General features: G+C 41.2%; 1 protein-coding gene across 2 annotated transcripts in view; it reads left to right on the top strand.

Moving 5' to 3' along the window:
• The first annotated feature begins 2,341 nt into the window (after positions 1-2,341).
• Positions 2,342-17,407, top strand: part of LRAT (lecithin retinol acyltransferase) — an 88,777-nt gene continuing 73,711 nt past the window's right edge. For both annotated transcript variants that reach the window (XM_074338413.1, XM_074338414.1), the window contains exons 1-3: positions 2,342-2,479; positions 11,359-11,431; positions 17,264-17,349. The gene's annotated coding sequence lies outside the window, so the exon portion shown is untranslated. The remainder of the gene's footprint in view (positions 2,480-11,358; positions 11,432-17,263; positions 17,350-17,407) is intronic.

Below are 17,407 nucleotides of genomic sequence, written 5' to 3'. Positions count from 1 at the left end.
GATAACAGGCACGCAGGTGTGGCTACACACCTATCCTCTCAAACTGCCTTGTAGATTCTTGCAGGTCAACTATCCTCCTATCCATTCCTTTTGTATGTATATAATTGGTTGTCTGAATGTTTGATTTCTCAGCTTTTGTGCTGATGAAGGGATGGTAAGATAGGAATGACTCACCAGCCAGTGTTAACCGCCAGCATTTGAAGTGGGTCCTTAGGTCAGACCCCTGGACTCAGAATTTGGGTATGTGACATGCCTGGGAGAGACCTGGGCCTCAGCCTGGGCCTGGCAGAGCTGTGCATTCTGGGTGTGTTTGGGTGTATTTCCTATTGTACCTTAGGATGTTACATAAATAACCCAAAGGTGGCCCCATATATTGGTTCCTGAGTTGTTGTTTTCTTCACAACAGGCTGGGAACCATGAATTCAAAAGCCTGTGGGTACCTAAGCCAAATTTTCATATTTAAAACATATCGATTGTTTCAAACACAGCCCAAATAAGCAGACTTTTGGTTACTGAGAACCAGCCTGCTTTGCATACCCAGAGGAACTGCATCCAACATCTGCTGGCCATAGATGAGATAAACTTTTTAGCTATTAAAGATCCCACACTGCTGCTGCCCTTCAGAGCTCCCTGATCCAGAGACTCCCAAGGGGTAGCTGAGCAGCCTCACCTAGACATGTAAATCCCCTGGGGGGTTCCCTTACCCTCCTATTCTTCTGACTGGTGGACCCTGTGCTGTCATAGCCTCTGGATGATCCCATTGCTGCGTGGGACTCCTCTCCCCTGTCCTGCATGCAAACTTGACAAACTGTTGCCCAAGTAGAGCTTGCTGTGTGCTACTCCCACCTCAAGGTCATATCTTTTTCCTTGATCATCCCCTGAATGTTTCAAACTCACCGCATTGAGCAAGACAGGCCTTGCTTCCACAGGGAGAAAGAAATGAACTTCAGAAACTGAGATAAATCAGGTTGTTTATATGCTCTTGGCCTTACACCTCGTCTGTGCCTCCTTTTGGATTGCTCTTGCTCCCCTTCACAAAGCAGCACTGTTTCCCAAGTAGGAGCAAAGAGGGCTTGGAGGTACTGCTGCCCCCGTTATCCCTTCCCAAAGGGTCGCAGAGGCCTGGCCACATAAGGGACAAAGCTCACAGTGTGTAGACGTGTTAAGTGTATTACACCCTTCTCAGGCAGTTGTTTCAGCTGTAGGCAAAATGGCTGCATTTTAGTCTGGTTCTGAGTTCGGCCTTTCTGATCTTCGCATCACCAATGGTGTGCAGGAATGGTGGAGCTACTTGGAAAGACGGTGCAGTCCAGCCCAGGGTTAGGCCTGAGAAAGGACACTGAGGGACTGAGCCTAAAGCCCAGACCTCAGTATGTGAAGATTATGAAAGCGTCACACACTTTTTAGGCAATTCCTTGTCCCTCTGTATGGTTGAATGTACGAAAACAGTATCTTCCCCCCGTGGTTAAGGATCAGACTGGCTGTTAGTGTCTTGCCTTCACCACTTTCTAGCTCCATTATTCTGGCCAACTATTAGTTTCTTTCTGCCTAAATTTCCTTGTCTGTAAGATGGAAACAATAACAGTACCTCCCCCAGGTTTGTTGTGGGGCTTAACTGAGATCACAGTTAGTTTGTTTCTGAGGCAGTACAACCTGAGAGCCGGGCGTGTGGATACTAGAGCCAGATTGCTTGGGTTTCAATTCCAGCGTTACAACTTCCAGCTGTGTGGGCTCGGGAAAGGAACTTCTCTTTGTTTCCTCAACTGTAAAATGGGGATAATTTTATTATCCACCTCGTACAATTGTTTTATTTAATGTGTTAATAAAGGTAAAACATTTAAAACATCGTATAGGAGCTTATTTTTATTGTAAAATACATAAAGGTCATACAACACTTTCTGGTAAGTAAACAGTTTCTTCACTGACCTGGCTGGCGAAACAAAGCTGGCATCGACGCAATTCTCTAGCTCCTTGGAATGGAGGTCGGGGTTCCCTTTGTCTTGTTGAATTTGCCCTTCTCACACTCAGAATTTGGAAGGGAACGGGGAGTGCGGGAGGATGTTTAAATCTTTGACGCAAATTCCCAAAACGGAGAGGAGCTGAGCCGGCAACCTTCTGCTATGTTTTGTGGTGATGCATGTTGTAGTCGCTTGAGCGCAGGGTGACAGGAACTGGGGCGCTGGGACCCCGGGTCTGGGCGCGGGTGGGACCTGGCCAGCAGGGGGCTCTCGGGGCGCGGTCACTGCGCACAGCTGCCCGCCCCGCGCGCAGGCGGGAGCTCTGCCCCGCGCCGCTCCTGCTGCGGGCGAACGTCCCGCTTGGGCTGGAGCTCTGGCTCGCGCGGGCGGCCGCCTGGGGCACAGGGCCCCGGACACCGGGCACGCGGACCGAGGCCGGCGCGGTGAGCCGCCAGAGTTGGGGTACCGCGCCCTGCGCTTCGGCTGCGCCCACATCTCCTGGGCAGACGTGGCGCCATCAGGTAACCCAGAAGGAGCTAGCGGCCGGCGCTCACCCCCACTGAGCCCCTTCTGTCCGGTGCTCTCTGAAGGAAGGGCGGGAAGGGAGGCGCGAGGAGTTCGTTGCAGCCCTGGAGCGAGAGACACCAGTTGCGGGGGCCAGAGTCCCAGGCATGCACCTGGAACTGTGGAAAGTTCCACGACTGGGCTTTTCTCTGCCAAGCGTCCCAGCTTTGCGGCAACCTTTCCCCTCTCTCGAGGCAGAGTTGGTCGGGTGCCGACCCTGGCACCCTCTTCCTGAAAGAGTGCCAGCTTCCTTCCTTTCCCTGCCCTGGGAACGTCAGCCACTCCGTCCCCGCCCAGTGCTGAGTAACCTCTCTTCTGAGCCTTGTCCATCTCCTTTTCATCCACCCCCGCTCTTCTTCCCTTTGGAAAGCTTCACTTCCTAGGCTGCAAAATCCTTCAGCAGACGTTGGCAACACAGTGGACTCCTTACATGATCGAGCCTCCTTGGATGGTGGTGGTTGTGGATTTGAGGGAAGGAGTTAGGACTATTAAAAAGCTGTGGCTTTTACATCTGACTGGTTTAGGGCTTTCTTGTGACTTTGGCTCCCTAAAAAGTAGTTTGATTTATTAAAATCTAAAGTAAAAATATATCCTCTGTGGGGACAGAGTCGCCAAGAGCAGTTTCCAGGCTCTCAACCTCATGTGGAAAGGTGCTGGCTCGGGTAGTAGATGGCCATAGACTGTAACCGGTTAGCCATTAGCCACCAATATAACTGCCATGGCTACGCTGGGAAGGGGGTTGTTGGTTGGTTGGCAGAGAAGCCGACAGTGGATTGTGCATCGTGGGGAGCCTGCTTCCTGTGTCTCCAACCCAGCCGCCAGGGAGACTGTAGTGATATGACTCCCCTATCCATGGCTCCGTGGGTGTTCCTTTTTGGCCTAGCCAGATCCTGTGTTCTTGAGCTGGGCGCGGGACCAGAGACCTGGCATATCACCTCCCTCTCCCCTTTTTGGGTACCTTGATGAAGAAATCAGTAAAGGAAAAAGGAAAAAGCATGGGGAGTCATCATTATTCAATCCCTCACTATACATACACAGTGCTGGTAACATATGATAATCAGGCCTGGGGGTATTTATTGATCTAATTATTTACATGGAAATCATGTAGAGAAATACAGTGAACAGAGAATTCCTTTTAAGGAGATGTAAACTTTTCTTTGTGCCCCTGGGCATGCCCTGGATGCAGTGTCTGCCTATTTCATTTGACTTGAAGGGCATTGTCTCTGTCACAACATACTAAACCATTGTCTGTCTTTGTGCCCCGAAATTCTATTGATGTTTATTCCATTTTGTTTACAGTCTTAGTGTTTTTTTCAGAGTCCCTCTCCTGAATCACAGTAACCAAGGGAAGAATGACATCATAATATATTATTAAAGAGTCTTCTCTGGGATTCAAGAAACATGGCAAACTTTTGAAGACGTGTGTTCAGTGTTGGGTTCTGGACCCAGTTTTGCTGCTAATTAGCTATGTGACCTTGGTTGTTCAATTTATTTAATTGCTTGGAACCTTGTTTTTCTCATTTCAGGGAAGCTGTGACTAATAACCTCCACCCGTTTGGTCCCTGCTAAATTCAGTGGCCAATCTTGGCCCTCATCTTCCTTGACCTATCAGGGTTATTGGACAAAATTGATCACTGTCTCCTTGACATGCTTTCTTCTTGAAGTCTCCTGAAGTTTCTCAGCCTTCTTGACGGTTCTTGCTCCCCTCTAAAAGCTAAAGTTTGGAGTGGTCTCTTCTCTGACTCACTTCATCTTTAGGTGCTCTCCTCTGTGATATTTCACATCAGGACCTTGATAGATTCCACATTTATGCCTTCCACATGGACTTGTCCCGCTCTCAAATCCAAGTTCAGGAACCCAGCTGCCTTCTTGACATCTTCTGTAATAGGCATCTCAGAAGGAACATGTTTAAGGCTGAACTCCTGATCCCCAAATATCTGACCCAGTCTTATCTATCTCAATAAATGGCAGCTCCATCTTTCCTGCTCAGGCCAGAACTTGCAGTCAAACTTGTCTTCCACCATCACTCTAGTCTAAACCATCACCACCCTAATTGGACTATAGCAACAGCCTCCCACTTAGTAGTCTCCCTGGTTTTTCCCTTGCCCTTCTACAGTTTGTTCTCACAGCTGCAAAGAATGATCCTGCAAGTCAGTCATTTCCTACATTGGATGAAAACTATCCAGTGGTTTATCTCATTCAGAGTAAAATCCAAATTTCTTACAGTGACCTAAAGACTATGTGATTTAGTCTCAGCTTCTGTTCTGACCTCATCTCTTTCCTGCCATCCTCTCCTTCCGCCACTAACACTGCTGACACACTGTCCTCCCAGCTATTACTCTAGTGCTCCAAGCACATTCCTGTCTTGGGGATTTTGCACTTAACACGTTGCGTACGGATCACGAGAATCTTCACGAGGGATTTAAACCTTGCGCGTACACAACGTGTTAATAGTCTCTCCATCTGGAACACTCTTCCCCAGAACAACCCATGGCTGGCTCCTTCACTTCCCTCAGGTCTCTGCTCACTCAAATATTATCAAAGACACCTACCCATCACTGCTCCACATCTAATAGCTACAATTCTACCAGATCCCTCTTGGTACTTCCTAACCCCTTACTTTGCTTTGCATTTCTCCACAGCACTTACCAACTGACAGATATTTAATGTTTCCCCCCTCCTTCCAACCCCCACACCCCCAGAATGCAAACTCCAAAGAGGGCAAAGATTTTGACAGTTTTGATTGCTGCTGTGTTGCTAGTGCCTAGAACAGTGCTTGGCATGTATCTTAGTCCCTTTGGGCTGCTATAAAAACATACCACAGACTGGGTGGCTTATAAAAACAGAAATTTATTTCTCACAATTCTGGAGGCTGGACGTCTGAGACCAGGGTACCAGTATAGTTGGGTGAGGGCCCTCTTATAAGTCACAGGCTTCTTATTGTGTCCTCATGTGTTGGAAGGGACTCAGGAGCTTGTGGTATCTCTGTTATAATGACACTAACCCATTCATGACCTAAGTACCCCCCAAAGGCCTCACCTAATACCATAACATTGAGCATTAGGATTTCAACATAAGAATTTTGTTGGAGACACAAACATTCAGAATATAGCAGCATGTGAGGTTATTGACACATGTGTATTGAATGAATGAGTCTGTAAGTGATAGTTGTAATATTTAAATTGTGAGGCCACTTTGTATGCTAGGAGAAACTCTGGCTTTACAATAAGACAAACCTGGTTTCAAATCCTGGTTGCACACATACTATTAGTGTAAACTTCTCAGAAGGTCCTTTTACCACATTTGTGGGATGGGCATAATATAATATCTTGAAGGTTTATTGTGAGTATAAAGCGAACAAATGTACATAAAGCATTATAGCTATGTGGAAGCTAAAAAATTAGCATCTTTGATGATTTAAGTGTGGATGTATTTTGGAAGCTATAAAACCACACATATACACACACAGAACTAATTTTACTGAGGATCATTGTATGTACTGTACTATACTAAACTTTTCAGGGTGAATGATTTTAGTGCCCCTAGCATAGTGCAAATTAGAAAATGAACAATTAGTGGCATCTATACCTCATATCTATAGATGCTAGTGGAACTGATTGTCTGACGTCCCATTATTCCTGCCTAATTTTCCCTTAACCTTTGGCTCTGCTATGCCTAAAAAGGTAATATGTATTCTTAGTAGCTCAGTCTCTCACAAAAACCAGTGCACAAATTCAGACACTCAACTCACTCATGGTTAACCCAAGTAATTAGCTGGTAAAAAGCTGTCAACTACCATTTCTTCAGCTTGGTCCTGCTGGGTGAGTACTATTTATTTCCGTTCAGCACACAGTAGTAGAAGTGCTAGAAAGAGATTCAAAGGGGAATCTGACATGTCCTTATCCTCAGGAAACTCAGTGTCTTGCTGTTGTCTAGGCCAGGGTTACAAGGTGTATCTAGTACAAGCTATTACAGGACAAGAAGGAAGTCAGCTACCTGAAGTTAGAAGACAGCAGGTAGCCAGCCAGACAGCGTACTGATGCTTTTTCCATCTTGAGTTCCATTTTCCTTGCAACTCCAAAGGTGTAGGCCATGTTCTTGAGACTCTGAGTTAGTATCGAAGCCTCTGGGTCCCGGAGGTTTGTGAGGTGGGAGAGCTCTGGGACCCAGGGCCGGTCTTTAGGAATCATAGACTGCAGCAGTGCTAGGTAAATGGAGGCAGCTTCAGAACCTCCCTTGGGATTCCCAAGCAGTCCTGCTTTGATTGTGCTGTACCCTTTTCCTGACTTGCAACCCTCTCCTCAGTAATCATGTGGGCTCAGAATAACTTCAAGAGTCCAGGTAGCTGCAGAACTTCCCCTGGATGCCCCCCTCTACCCTGGCAGCCCCGCCTCCCCGGGCAGCTGGTAAGTGTCTTTATTTTCCAATGAAGTAAAAAGGTGTCGTAAAAACTCACAGGACAGGGATCAAGCTTTATTTATTCTGGCCTGGCCCAGTGCCTTCACACACTGTATATCAGATATTTATCAATTGTACATAGGTTTGTTCTTCAGGAATATTTATTAGTCTCATCTTTATTCATCAGGAATTCTAGAAGAACATAAATTGAATTGTTTTAGTTTAACATTTACTCATCCATAAAGATTTCTTGAGTACTGTGCTGGGCCTTGGGAATGCAAAAGAGAAAACAACTTGAACCCAAGGTAATGTTTATTGATTCTTCTTTGCTTTATTCCCAGGTTTATACCAAATTCATCATGTTTACCTTTCAAAAACTTAGGACTTTCAACAAGGAATAAGAACCTTCTTTTGCAAATATAAACCACAGAGAAATAATTGAAAATGAGTATTTCTATCTTCTCTATCTTTAAAGATGTTGTAATTAACACTGGGTACCAGCAAGTTCATTCATTTGGTTCTTCCATAGCCCGCAGCCCCAAGTTAGAGTGGGGCCAAGTCGTTTCCAGCTCCATCCTCACAGAAGGTGACTTTGGTGAGGGTACCTTGCAGCCCCTGGGGGAGAGTCGTCTAGCTAGGCCTCTGCTGCTGCTGCCTCCTTGCCCCTTCCCTTTGGGCTTAGGGTGCTTACAGTGAAGGCACACTGGCAGCCAGTTCTGCTGCTCCTTGAAATATTCCACTGTGTGTGCCACTTGTTCAAATATCTTTCCTCAAGAAAGCAGATTTCATGAGCCACTCCATTTGCTTCTGGACTGTTGAAACCCTGACAGATACGATGTAAGAATCCAAAGAAGGAAACATTTAAAAATACATGACACTGATTTGCAATGCAGTTGGATTTTACATTGTCTATGAAGCCTACTGTGGTCATTAGAACTATCCATCAGCCACACAGCGGGCTTTGTCTGGTTTTTGTGGCATCCATTTGTTCTTGTCTTCTGTTTCTCCCTTACCACAATATTCCCACGGTCACAGACACAACCATTCCTTGTGCCCTGTTTGCGTTTCACACTTTTGCTAAACATCTTGACATGAAATCCCAAAGCGGATTTTTCTTCCGTCTCTGAAATCACCGATGAAAAGATTCCGTTCTGTGTGCAGCCTATAGAATGGTATAACTGGAGATTGATGGACATTTCATCAGATGGTACTACTCTCATCTCAAAACAGTTGCTGTTGACCTTTCTGAGCTCAAGTGTCGTGGAGAAATAACAGAATTAATTATAGGACCATTTATCTTTCAGGAATTCTCTTATTTTAGTGGGTTTTTCATATGTATATGGCACCATGTCTGAGTTTACTCTTTTATGATGGTAAAAGCCATCCATCTATCTTATACGGTATTGCAGTTGCATTACACCAGGAAAATATGTAAGTGACTATTTCAGTAATTAATACTTCTAACACTGCATTTATTTTACGTAGTTATGTAAGATGTGGCTGTGGCAAGGTCTCTAACCTCATGAAAAAGGTTTCCACCTGTGAGAAACCTTTATATAGAATCTTTACAGTAGGTTTTAAGAATTTCAGCATGTCGGAATGAGGGATTCTATGGCCATTAATAAGAAATTAGAAGCTTAAGTAATCCTTGGGTATGCCATGATAGCTTATGAAAAATGAGAGAAAGCGTGATGTGAAGAGACCTTTGAGAAGAAAAGCTGTTGTGAAATGTGCTCTCTTATTCAACCATTAATTCAGCCAACTTTTGCTAAGTACCCGTACCCATCAGGTACAGTGCTGGAGAAGAGGGATGCCACATTAAGGCAAAGCTCCTACCTTTAAACAGACACTGTTTAGAAGGAAAAACATAATAGTATTTTTATTTAGACTTATGTTCTTGTGTTCTACTTTGGGGTTGTCTTTGAGGTTTTTAGGAAGAGACTACCATGAAGACAACCATTTATTTCACACTGATGAAATAGGGAAGCTAGGGCCTTGGAAAGAGCAGACTATCCCTCTGACATCGCATATCTCCATCATACAAAAAGCTGTGAGGTGCTGGACTGAAAGCATATTGTCTGCATGGTGTTACTCAACACAATAGTATAATTGTTTTTAATTAAAACAATGTTAGGTGCACAACAATTTTTATTGAATAAATGAAAGAATGAATAAACTAAAAAAAAAAAAAACAAGTCACATACCTTTGCTTGAAATGCTTAGCTATCGCAAAGGGAAAAAGATTCAAGTAATTGTAATTATAGGTCCCTTCCCCTTCCTCTATGGCTTATATCATTAAGACGATAAATCAGATCTCTTAAATAGATTAAAAAAAAAAAAAAAAAAAAGCTGTGAGGGGCAAAATTGATTTTTGCCTGAATCATGAGCTTGGCATAGCAAAGGAGATTTTAGACCTGACAAATTGTAAATACATCATTTCTTTTGCGAAGAGATCATTGTGATTTGAAGGAAATAATTTCTGTAGAGCACCTGGCATAGGGAAATATGCCACTGCTACAGATATTTTTCTATTTTCTTGTCTTTTCTGCTACATTATAACAGTTTACTTTTCATCAGCATGCTGACATGGATTATCACCCCAACATGGCAGTGCTCGAATATAAAGTACAAAGTACAGTGACCAAAAACTCCTTAAGATAGAAAGCGTTCCCAGGGGTGTATCCTCAGAATGCATAAGTACATATGCACAATTTCGGAACTTGGACAATGTCAAGGAAATAAGATTTTACTCGTACATTTAAAAAATTTTTATTAAATTATTGTTACATTTAAATTTTAAAAAATTAAAAAGGGAGAGTACACTTTGTGCTTTGCTTCTAGTTCCTCTGCTGCTATATGGAGAGAAGCTGGATTATTTGGTTTTTGATTATTTCTCAGAGAAATAATGCCTCCTAACTGCTGTAAAAGTAAAATAATCTATAAGTCAATTATTGTAGTCATTTTGATGACCATGTTACTGTACCTTAAAGGATAATTATACAAGATAATGTTTATGTGAGGGACTTACTGTAAAACGTTAAAATGTTGGGTCTTACTTCAGGGATACTGTAGATGCCTGATTTCTGTGCTATACACCCAAAGTTGAAGCTGAATAATAATGAATGTCAACTATAATTATATATATATATGTATAGTCACAAGAAGTGGAGTACAACGTATGGAATAGAGACAGTAGAAATGTAACGGCTCTATGCGATGTGAGAGGGGTAGTAGATTGGGAGAAGGGGGTTATCACCTTGTGAGGGGTACAAATGATAAACGTCTAACTATTACAGTATTTTGTACCCATGAAACTAATAAAATAAAGAAAAGAAAAAAATAAAAATAAAATGTTAGGTCTTCATATCATTAAAAAAAAAGTAAGTCGTTTGGTTATTTACTGTTACTTAAGTCAGAATTATCTTATGGAAATACGGCTAACGGTGGACGAGCTTTGCTCACAAAGATGGATAATGTAGCCTTATTTATAACATACACAAAAAAACTAAAGGCCAGCAATAGGAAATGGTTATATAAATGGTGAGAGATCCAGGCAATGAAATCTGATGTATACGTTAAAATTATATGCGAAGAGCTTTATTAACATGGAAAATTGCTTATGCTGTCATATACAGTATGTGATAAATGTTTTAGTCCTAACTTTGAAATATTTCTGTTTCAGTGGATTCAATTTTCTCATGTTAATACAAAAGGCCAAGAAATTGGCCCGAGGCATGGAGTATCCTAGCAGAAATCCAATTTAAACGAGAGAACCATTAAAATTATGTAGTTTGTTAGAAAATAATGTAGAAGTCTTAGTGTGGCTATGTCATCAACTTCGTGATATTTATTCCAAGTAAGTAGCTACTTTTACATGGTAGAATTAATAAATGAACTCATAGTAGCATAACTACTTATCTAGTCTGTACTTTAAACTACAGTTTGACTGAAAATGAGTTTCTTTTGTATTAATATAACTACAGCATCCCTGATAACTCTTACTTCATTCTACCCTTTTGGTATCCTATATCTGTCTCTACTATCAACTAAAGTGAAATAATCGGCTTCTTCTAAGAATTAGAGTAGGATTTTAGTGCTGAATGTTCAAGACATGTATAGTGTTGGGAATTTTAGGTTTTAATAACACTTTGGAGTTATGGATCACAAAAGAGAAGTGATTCATTTGTTTAGTTACCCTTATTTCATCTCTTTGGTGATAACGCAAGTTCAGTTTATTTTGAACATAATGTTAGACCTTTCCATTTATTGATTAAATTTCAAACTCACATGGGATTAGTTCTTTTCAGACAACATAACTATTATAATTACTTAGTATTGAATGGAGCCTTGCAAGTAATTAAAGGATTGATTAACCTGTTGCCTTTGAGTTGGCTAAATACATTTTATAGTGGATAACACATTTTTGTTTATATTTTAGGACTTGGGCTATGTTCCTGATTTTGTACAGACTGTCATGGCTCCATATATATTATAGGACATGCACAAAAAAGGTAATCTGAAAATGTTTGTCATTAAGTCATCTTAATTTCCTGTATTCAGTGGCATGTAAAATTTTAAGAAGTGCTATACATGTATAATCACTAAAAATAAATAATTAAAGTATTAAATAATTGCCATTAGATGAAAGAATATTTTAAAATACAGCCAGTGTTAACCCACCTGCATATTTACGTTGATTTCTAGTCAGAGAGTTGAAATTGTACTGGTTGTCCGCTCTCACCCTGGGTCTTCTGTGGCTCAGGGGAAATCTAATTATGATGGCTCCCTGGAGTCAGGGTGAAACTTACGACTATGGGACCCAAAAACACTGGCGCGACTATCCCTGAACCAAATCCAGTACTCTGGCCTCGTTATCACAGTGCTGTGATGTACTGGGCTAACAAAGAAAGTCTTTTGGATATGGGTACTGATGTAACTAAATATCTCTAAACAGTGGCATTACTAAATATCTCTTAAATACTAAAAATGTAACTCTGCTTAAGAAGGATAAATCCCTTAAAATATGTTGCCATTTAAGATCTTTAAGATGGAAATCTTTAAGACGAAGAACTTGGAATAATTAACAGTCTGGATGCAGTTATCATGTACCCTTTAGTTTTACTGTTTATGCATCTCAAAATACACCAGTTCAGAGGGTCTGTTTTAAAATACCATTATTTTCCACTAGGAGGTGCTATGTCCCCTTTTAAAAATCAGTTCCCCTGAAAAGAGTAAGGCAAAAAGAAAGCAAGGTGTCAGACTTAATTAACTTCTTATGAACCCTAAGTGTTGGTAGTAAATTTGTTATTTGTACATTCTCTTTCATTTTGGAATAATAAAGTGTCCATTAATGCACAGGATGTATATTGTTCTTGCTGTGAGCTAGGCAGAGTTAGACATCACAGTACAAACAAGGTCCAAGACACTAGTGCTTCTTGGATGAGAGGGTGGAAAAGGAAAACAGGTTTGAGGGAGGGAGTTTCATTCAACAGAACTCACTGTTGGGAAGGATTTCTATGTGAGGGGTGAGAATGGATATAAAGGAGAGTAGGGTGGAGTTTTAGGGAGCCCCTGGGAAGGGGAGGCATGGTAGAAGCAAAGGATGAAATATAAAATGTGTGTGGAGGGAAAGGGTGAACCATTGAAGAGATGGGATAGTCCAGTCACCTAAGGAGGGAGTTTTAAGAAAGTGTCGGTGGGGTGGGAGGGAAGGAGGATGGAGGTGGGTTCAGAGGTACCTGAAGGAGAGTGAAGACAGAGAATGAAATGTACTTGTTTAGAAAAGAGGACTGGTGGGTATAAATTCTAATCACATACACTTAATCCTTTGGTCAGTTCATCAGAATGGCTCAGCAGAGCATTCAAAGCCCTTTTCAGGTACTACCTGGTAGCCATTACCACCCGCACAAGTCCATATATAGTCTGATACCACAATGGACAGCACACAGGAGTGGGAAGAGCAGGAGTTTCATGCTGCCTCTGTCATTAAGAAGCTGCACGACCCTGGACAGCCTCATATCCTCGCTGCACCTTAGTTTTCTTCATCCATAAATGAGGTGGTTGGAGTTGGTCAAGGCTTTTTCCTTCAGTGTCCAAGGATGGGCTTTGTGGAATCTGAGATGCCCCTGAAATTGTAAGCAAAAAAAATGTTTTTTCCCCATAAGGAGAGAATCCATAGCTTTTATCAGATTCCCCAAAGGATATGAATCTTAAAAAGATAAGAACGACTAGGTTAGGTGGCCACTAAAGTCCTGTTTACTTTAGAATGCTGGAATTTTGAATCTCTAGCTTCAACCAGTCTGTAGCATTCCATACGAGTATGACCTGACCGGTCTCGGCAAATCACTGCCAGAGATCACATTAAAGATCAGAGTTTCTAAAGCGTAATTGATGGAATCAGTCCTCTTCAGAAGACTATTGAGAAACTCCAGATAATTTTTAAAAGTTAAACCTAGTCATTTTTTTTTTTTTACTAGCCTACAGATATTTTTATTAGGACCCAACTGCTGCATCTCCATTCATATCAATTACCAGTCATGCATCTAATGAGCAGAAACACCAAAAGTGGCTGCAGCCACTTAAATATTGTATGCAAATGCCATTGCCTTGGATCTGTTTGCCGCTGAAAACCAAACCAAACCAAACCGCAACAAAAAAACAAAACAAGCAAAACAACCAATCGGAAGAGAAAGCAATTCATTGAATGAAAAGTGGTGACTGAACTTGCCTCAGCGTGATTGCCGGGGTGTTTCTTCTGGCAGGCGTGGTGTGACAAAATGGCCAGGAATTCGGGCACTGATTTGAAAATAGCAGTGGTCACTGGAGATGACATCATGGGAGAAGTGACTGATGTTTATAGGATATGTTCCTAAGCAAGAAGACATGTGATAAACAATTATGACCGTTTAATCTAATTATTGAAAATTGGTATACCTCTTCAGACTGAGCTCTAGAAATCCCTTTCTAATCTGCCTCCCATTAGTCTAGAAAATTTGGTATGTCAGCTGCCTAGATTGGTTATCCATTTATGTTTATAAACCACTTATATATATGGTATTAAAGATTCAGTGATTAATTGCAGGCAGTGTTTAAAATGACGTTAGACCCTTCGTTCAACATGGAAGGCTAAATTGAAAATGTGTTTCTTGTAAAACATGGAGGTATTTAGCACCAGCCATTATCTACCTCTCTAATCTTTACGTCATTCTGGTTCCTACTGATAGATTTTGCTGCAGGTGATCCATTCTGTCTCAACAGGGAGGGAAATGAAATTAATAAGTTTTTATTCACACTTCAATGTGGCAATTTAGATGTTGCAGGCATGCATCAAGCTTTTCATTGGTGCTGTTTCCTTCTGAGCTTGGCTCCCTGTGAAAGGCAAAGGGTGTAAAATCCCACCTGTGAAATGCAAACAGTTTTTGCGGGTCCTTGGATAGTTGTACTAGCTGTCAGGAACAGGCAGAAATCAATTGACTCATTTGAGTGTAAACAGAACAGATCTGCTAATTAGTTTTATCGGACTAGAACGTTTGGCCTGCCTCACATAGGCCTGTAAAATGTCCTGTGTGTGTGAGTTTAGATGTATGATTTGTGACAGCTGCTGTGGAGATAACCTTGCAGAACAGTCCTATTACTATGTAAATAGTATATTTTTAGTTCATCTGTATCCTCCTTCTGAAAAAGAGGTTTTCATTTTTATAGTACCTAAAAAGTAACTGCTAGGAGTGAATTGGCTGCCATAACTTGCCCTTGATTTATTATTTTTATTCTTTTAAGATTTTTATTAAAATGTAGCTAACATACAATATTATATTAGCCTCAGGGGTACACCATAGTTATTCAACATTTATAAACCTAAAGAAGTGATCACCACGATAAGCACAGCAACCATCTGACACTGCACCATGCTGTCACAGTATTAGTGACTATATTCCCTGTGCTGTAATGTATGTTACATCCCCATGACTTATTTGTTTCATGACTGGAAATTTGAACCTCTTATTCCCCTTCACCTTATCCCCCCTTTTAAATTTTTCAATTATGGTTGACATTCATTATTAATTTCAGGTGTACAGCATATGGTTAGACATTTATATAATTTAAGAAGTGTCCCCCTGACTAGTGTAGTACCACCTGGCACTATACATAGTTATTATCATATTATTGACTATGTTTCCTATGCTTTACTTTACATCCTTATGACTGTTTTATAACTACCGATTTGTATTTCTTAATCCTTTCCCCCTTTTTCACTCGCCCCCATCCCCCTCCCTGTCTGGCAACCATCAACATGTTTTCTGTATCTATGAGTTTGTTTCTGTTTTGTTTGTTTGTTTTGTTCTTTAGATTTCACATATAAGCAAAATCACATTGCGTCTGTTTTTCTCTGACATACTCCACTCAGCACAATAGCCTTCAGGTCCATCCATGCTGCTGCAGATGGCAAGAACCCATTCCCCTCCCTGGCCAAGCAAATATTCCATTGTACATATGTACCACTTCCTCTTGATCCATTCATCTATTGATGGACACCCAGGCTGACTCCACATCTTGGCCATTGTAAACAAAGCTGTAATGAACATGTAATGAATATGTCCCCTCAAAGTAGTGTTTTGGGTTTCTTTGGATAAATACCCAGAAGTGAGATTACTGGGTCCTTCTTTGTCTCTTGTTATAGACTTTATTTTAAAGTCTTTTTTTTTTTTTTTTTTGGGGGGGGGGGGGGGTCTAGTATAAGTATTACTACCCTCGCTTTTTTTTTTCATTTTTATGAAATATATTTTTCCATCCCTTTAGTTTCAGTCTGTGAGTGTCTTGATCTGAAGTGAGTCTCTTGTAGGCAGCATATATATGGGTCTTGTTTTTTATATCTGTTCAGCCACCCTATCTTTTGATTGGAACATTTAATTCATTTATATTAAAAGCTATTGTTAGTAGTGAACCCCTCTTTCATGAGTGTCTTTAGTTGCACTGTCATGGCTGCCTCAATGTCCTGAATCATTTTGACTTTGGGGAAGAGCCAGAAGTTGCACAGTGCCAGAATCGGTGAATGAGGTGGATGAGGACACACCGTAATGTTTTTATTTGACAGGAATTGCCCTATACCAGAAGCAATGTGTGACACGGAGTGTTGTCATGATGGAGGATGATTTATAGCACACTTTAAAACACACCTTCTCTTAACTGTACCTGACACCCCACTTACTGCACTGAACAAGTTGAAACTTGTCACACACTGTTACTAAGATTGGACGCACTGCTTCCCATCTTGAAGATCCCTGACTTTCCATTGGATGGCACTCGGCAGCAGCATTCACCATTTTTTTTTTTTTTTTTATCACACTTGTCATAATATATAACACATTTTATATGTATATGTTATGTTATATAATATAGATATCTTTTATGATCTATATAACACACCAAATCCCTAATGGTAACTTAAGAATGGAGCAGTCCCGGCTTTAAGCTTCGGTGGTGGAGTTGCTTTTTGGCTTTGGTGCCCCTCCATTGCTGTGGACAGAGTTCAGAGGAACAGAAAGTGCACTGAGCAATTTTGGGGCTTCTATAAAGTGATTATATGCCCCTTTAATGAATTACCATATCTAAGTAGCTTCAGCTAGTGCTGTAGTTGTTCATACAAGTTTCAGGCACTTTGTCCTATTTTCCATAACTCTAGCCTGAGCCACTTTTTTGGGGGAGGGGAGTCATAGAACCCACCCTGTGCCCATGTTCTCGCCAGTGCTTTGGTGCTTAGCCTGGGAAAACGTGCCTGAATCCGGAGTCCTGAACACGTAACCTCATGATTATGGGCATAAAACAAAACAAAACTCAGGTCTTGCAGGAAAATGTATTGGTAACTTGTTCTTAACTTTGGCTTGATAGGAAGCATGATTCTTTACTGGCGATAACTTGCTGTAGGACCTTTCAAATTCCGCAAATCACTTTGCAAAAGCAATAAGAGATTCTATCTGTATTTACAGCAATCCAGGAGGACACATACTATCAGTGTCCTACTTTAAAGATGAGGAAACCCAGAGGAGCACAGAGAAGCCAGGTTGTTTGCCTGGTCTAGGCTTCACTCAGCCTCTCGTGGTTGGGCTCCTTGTCTATAAAGTGGGGGTTGAAATATTTTCCTTACAATGTTATTTGGAAAACTAATGAAACGTTGTATAAAAAGTACCTGAAACAGAATACCATTTTTCAATACATAGGTATTTATTTCAATAATGAAATTTATAGGATTCTACTTAACCTATTATGTTTTTTATTGTTTTGGTATATGTAATAAAATATAAGGTCTCTGAATATAGGTTTAAAATATTTTTGTAAAATATTTATAGGAGACTCCGCAAGGATCAACCATCACAGATAAGGAGAGTGGGAAGAAATAGGCAGACACCACTAAAAGCATGGATGTGTATCTTGGGTAAGGTCTTTTCTCTTGTGTTCTTTATTCTTCCTGCCCTTTCTTGCTCCCCTCTTTG

Source organism: Rhinolophus sinicus, linkage group LG07 (genome assembly GCF_036562045.2).
Source record: "Rhinolophus sinicus isolate RSC01 linkage group LG07, ASM3656204v1, whole genome shotgun sequence".
NCBI lineage: Eukaryota > Metazoa > Chordata > Mammalia > Chiroptera > Rhinolophidae > Rhinolophus > Rhinolophus sinicus.
Note: the sequence above shows the minus strand (reverse complement) of the source record. Positions and strands in the feature narration are given on the sequence as shown.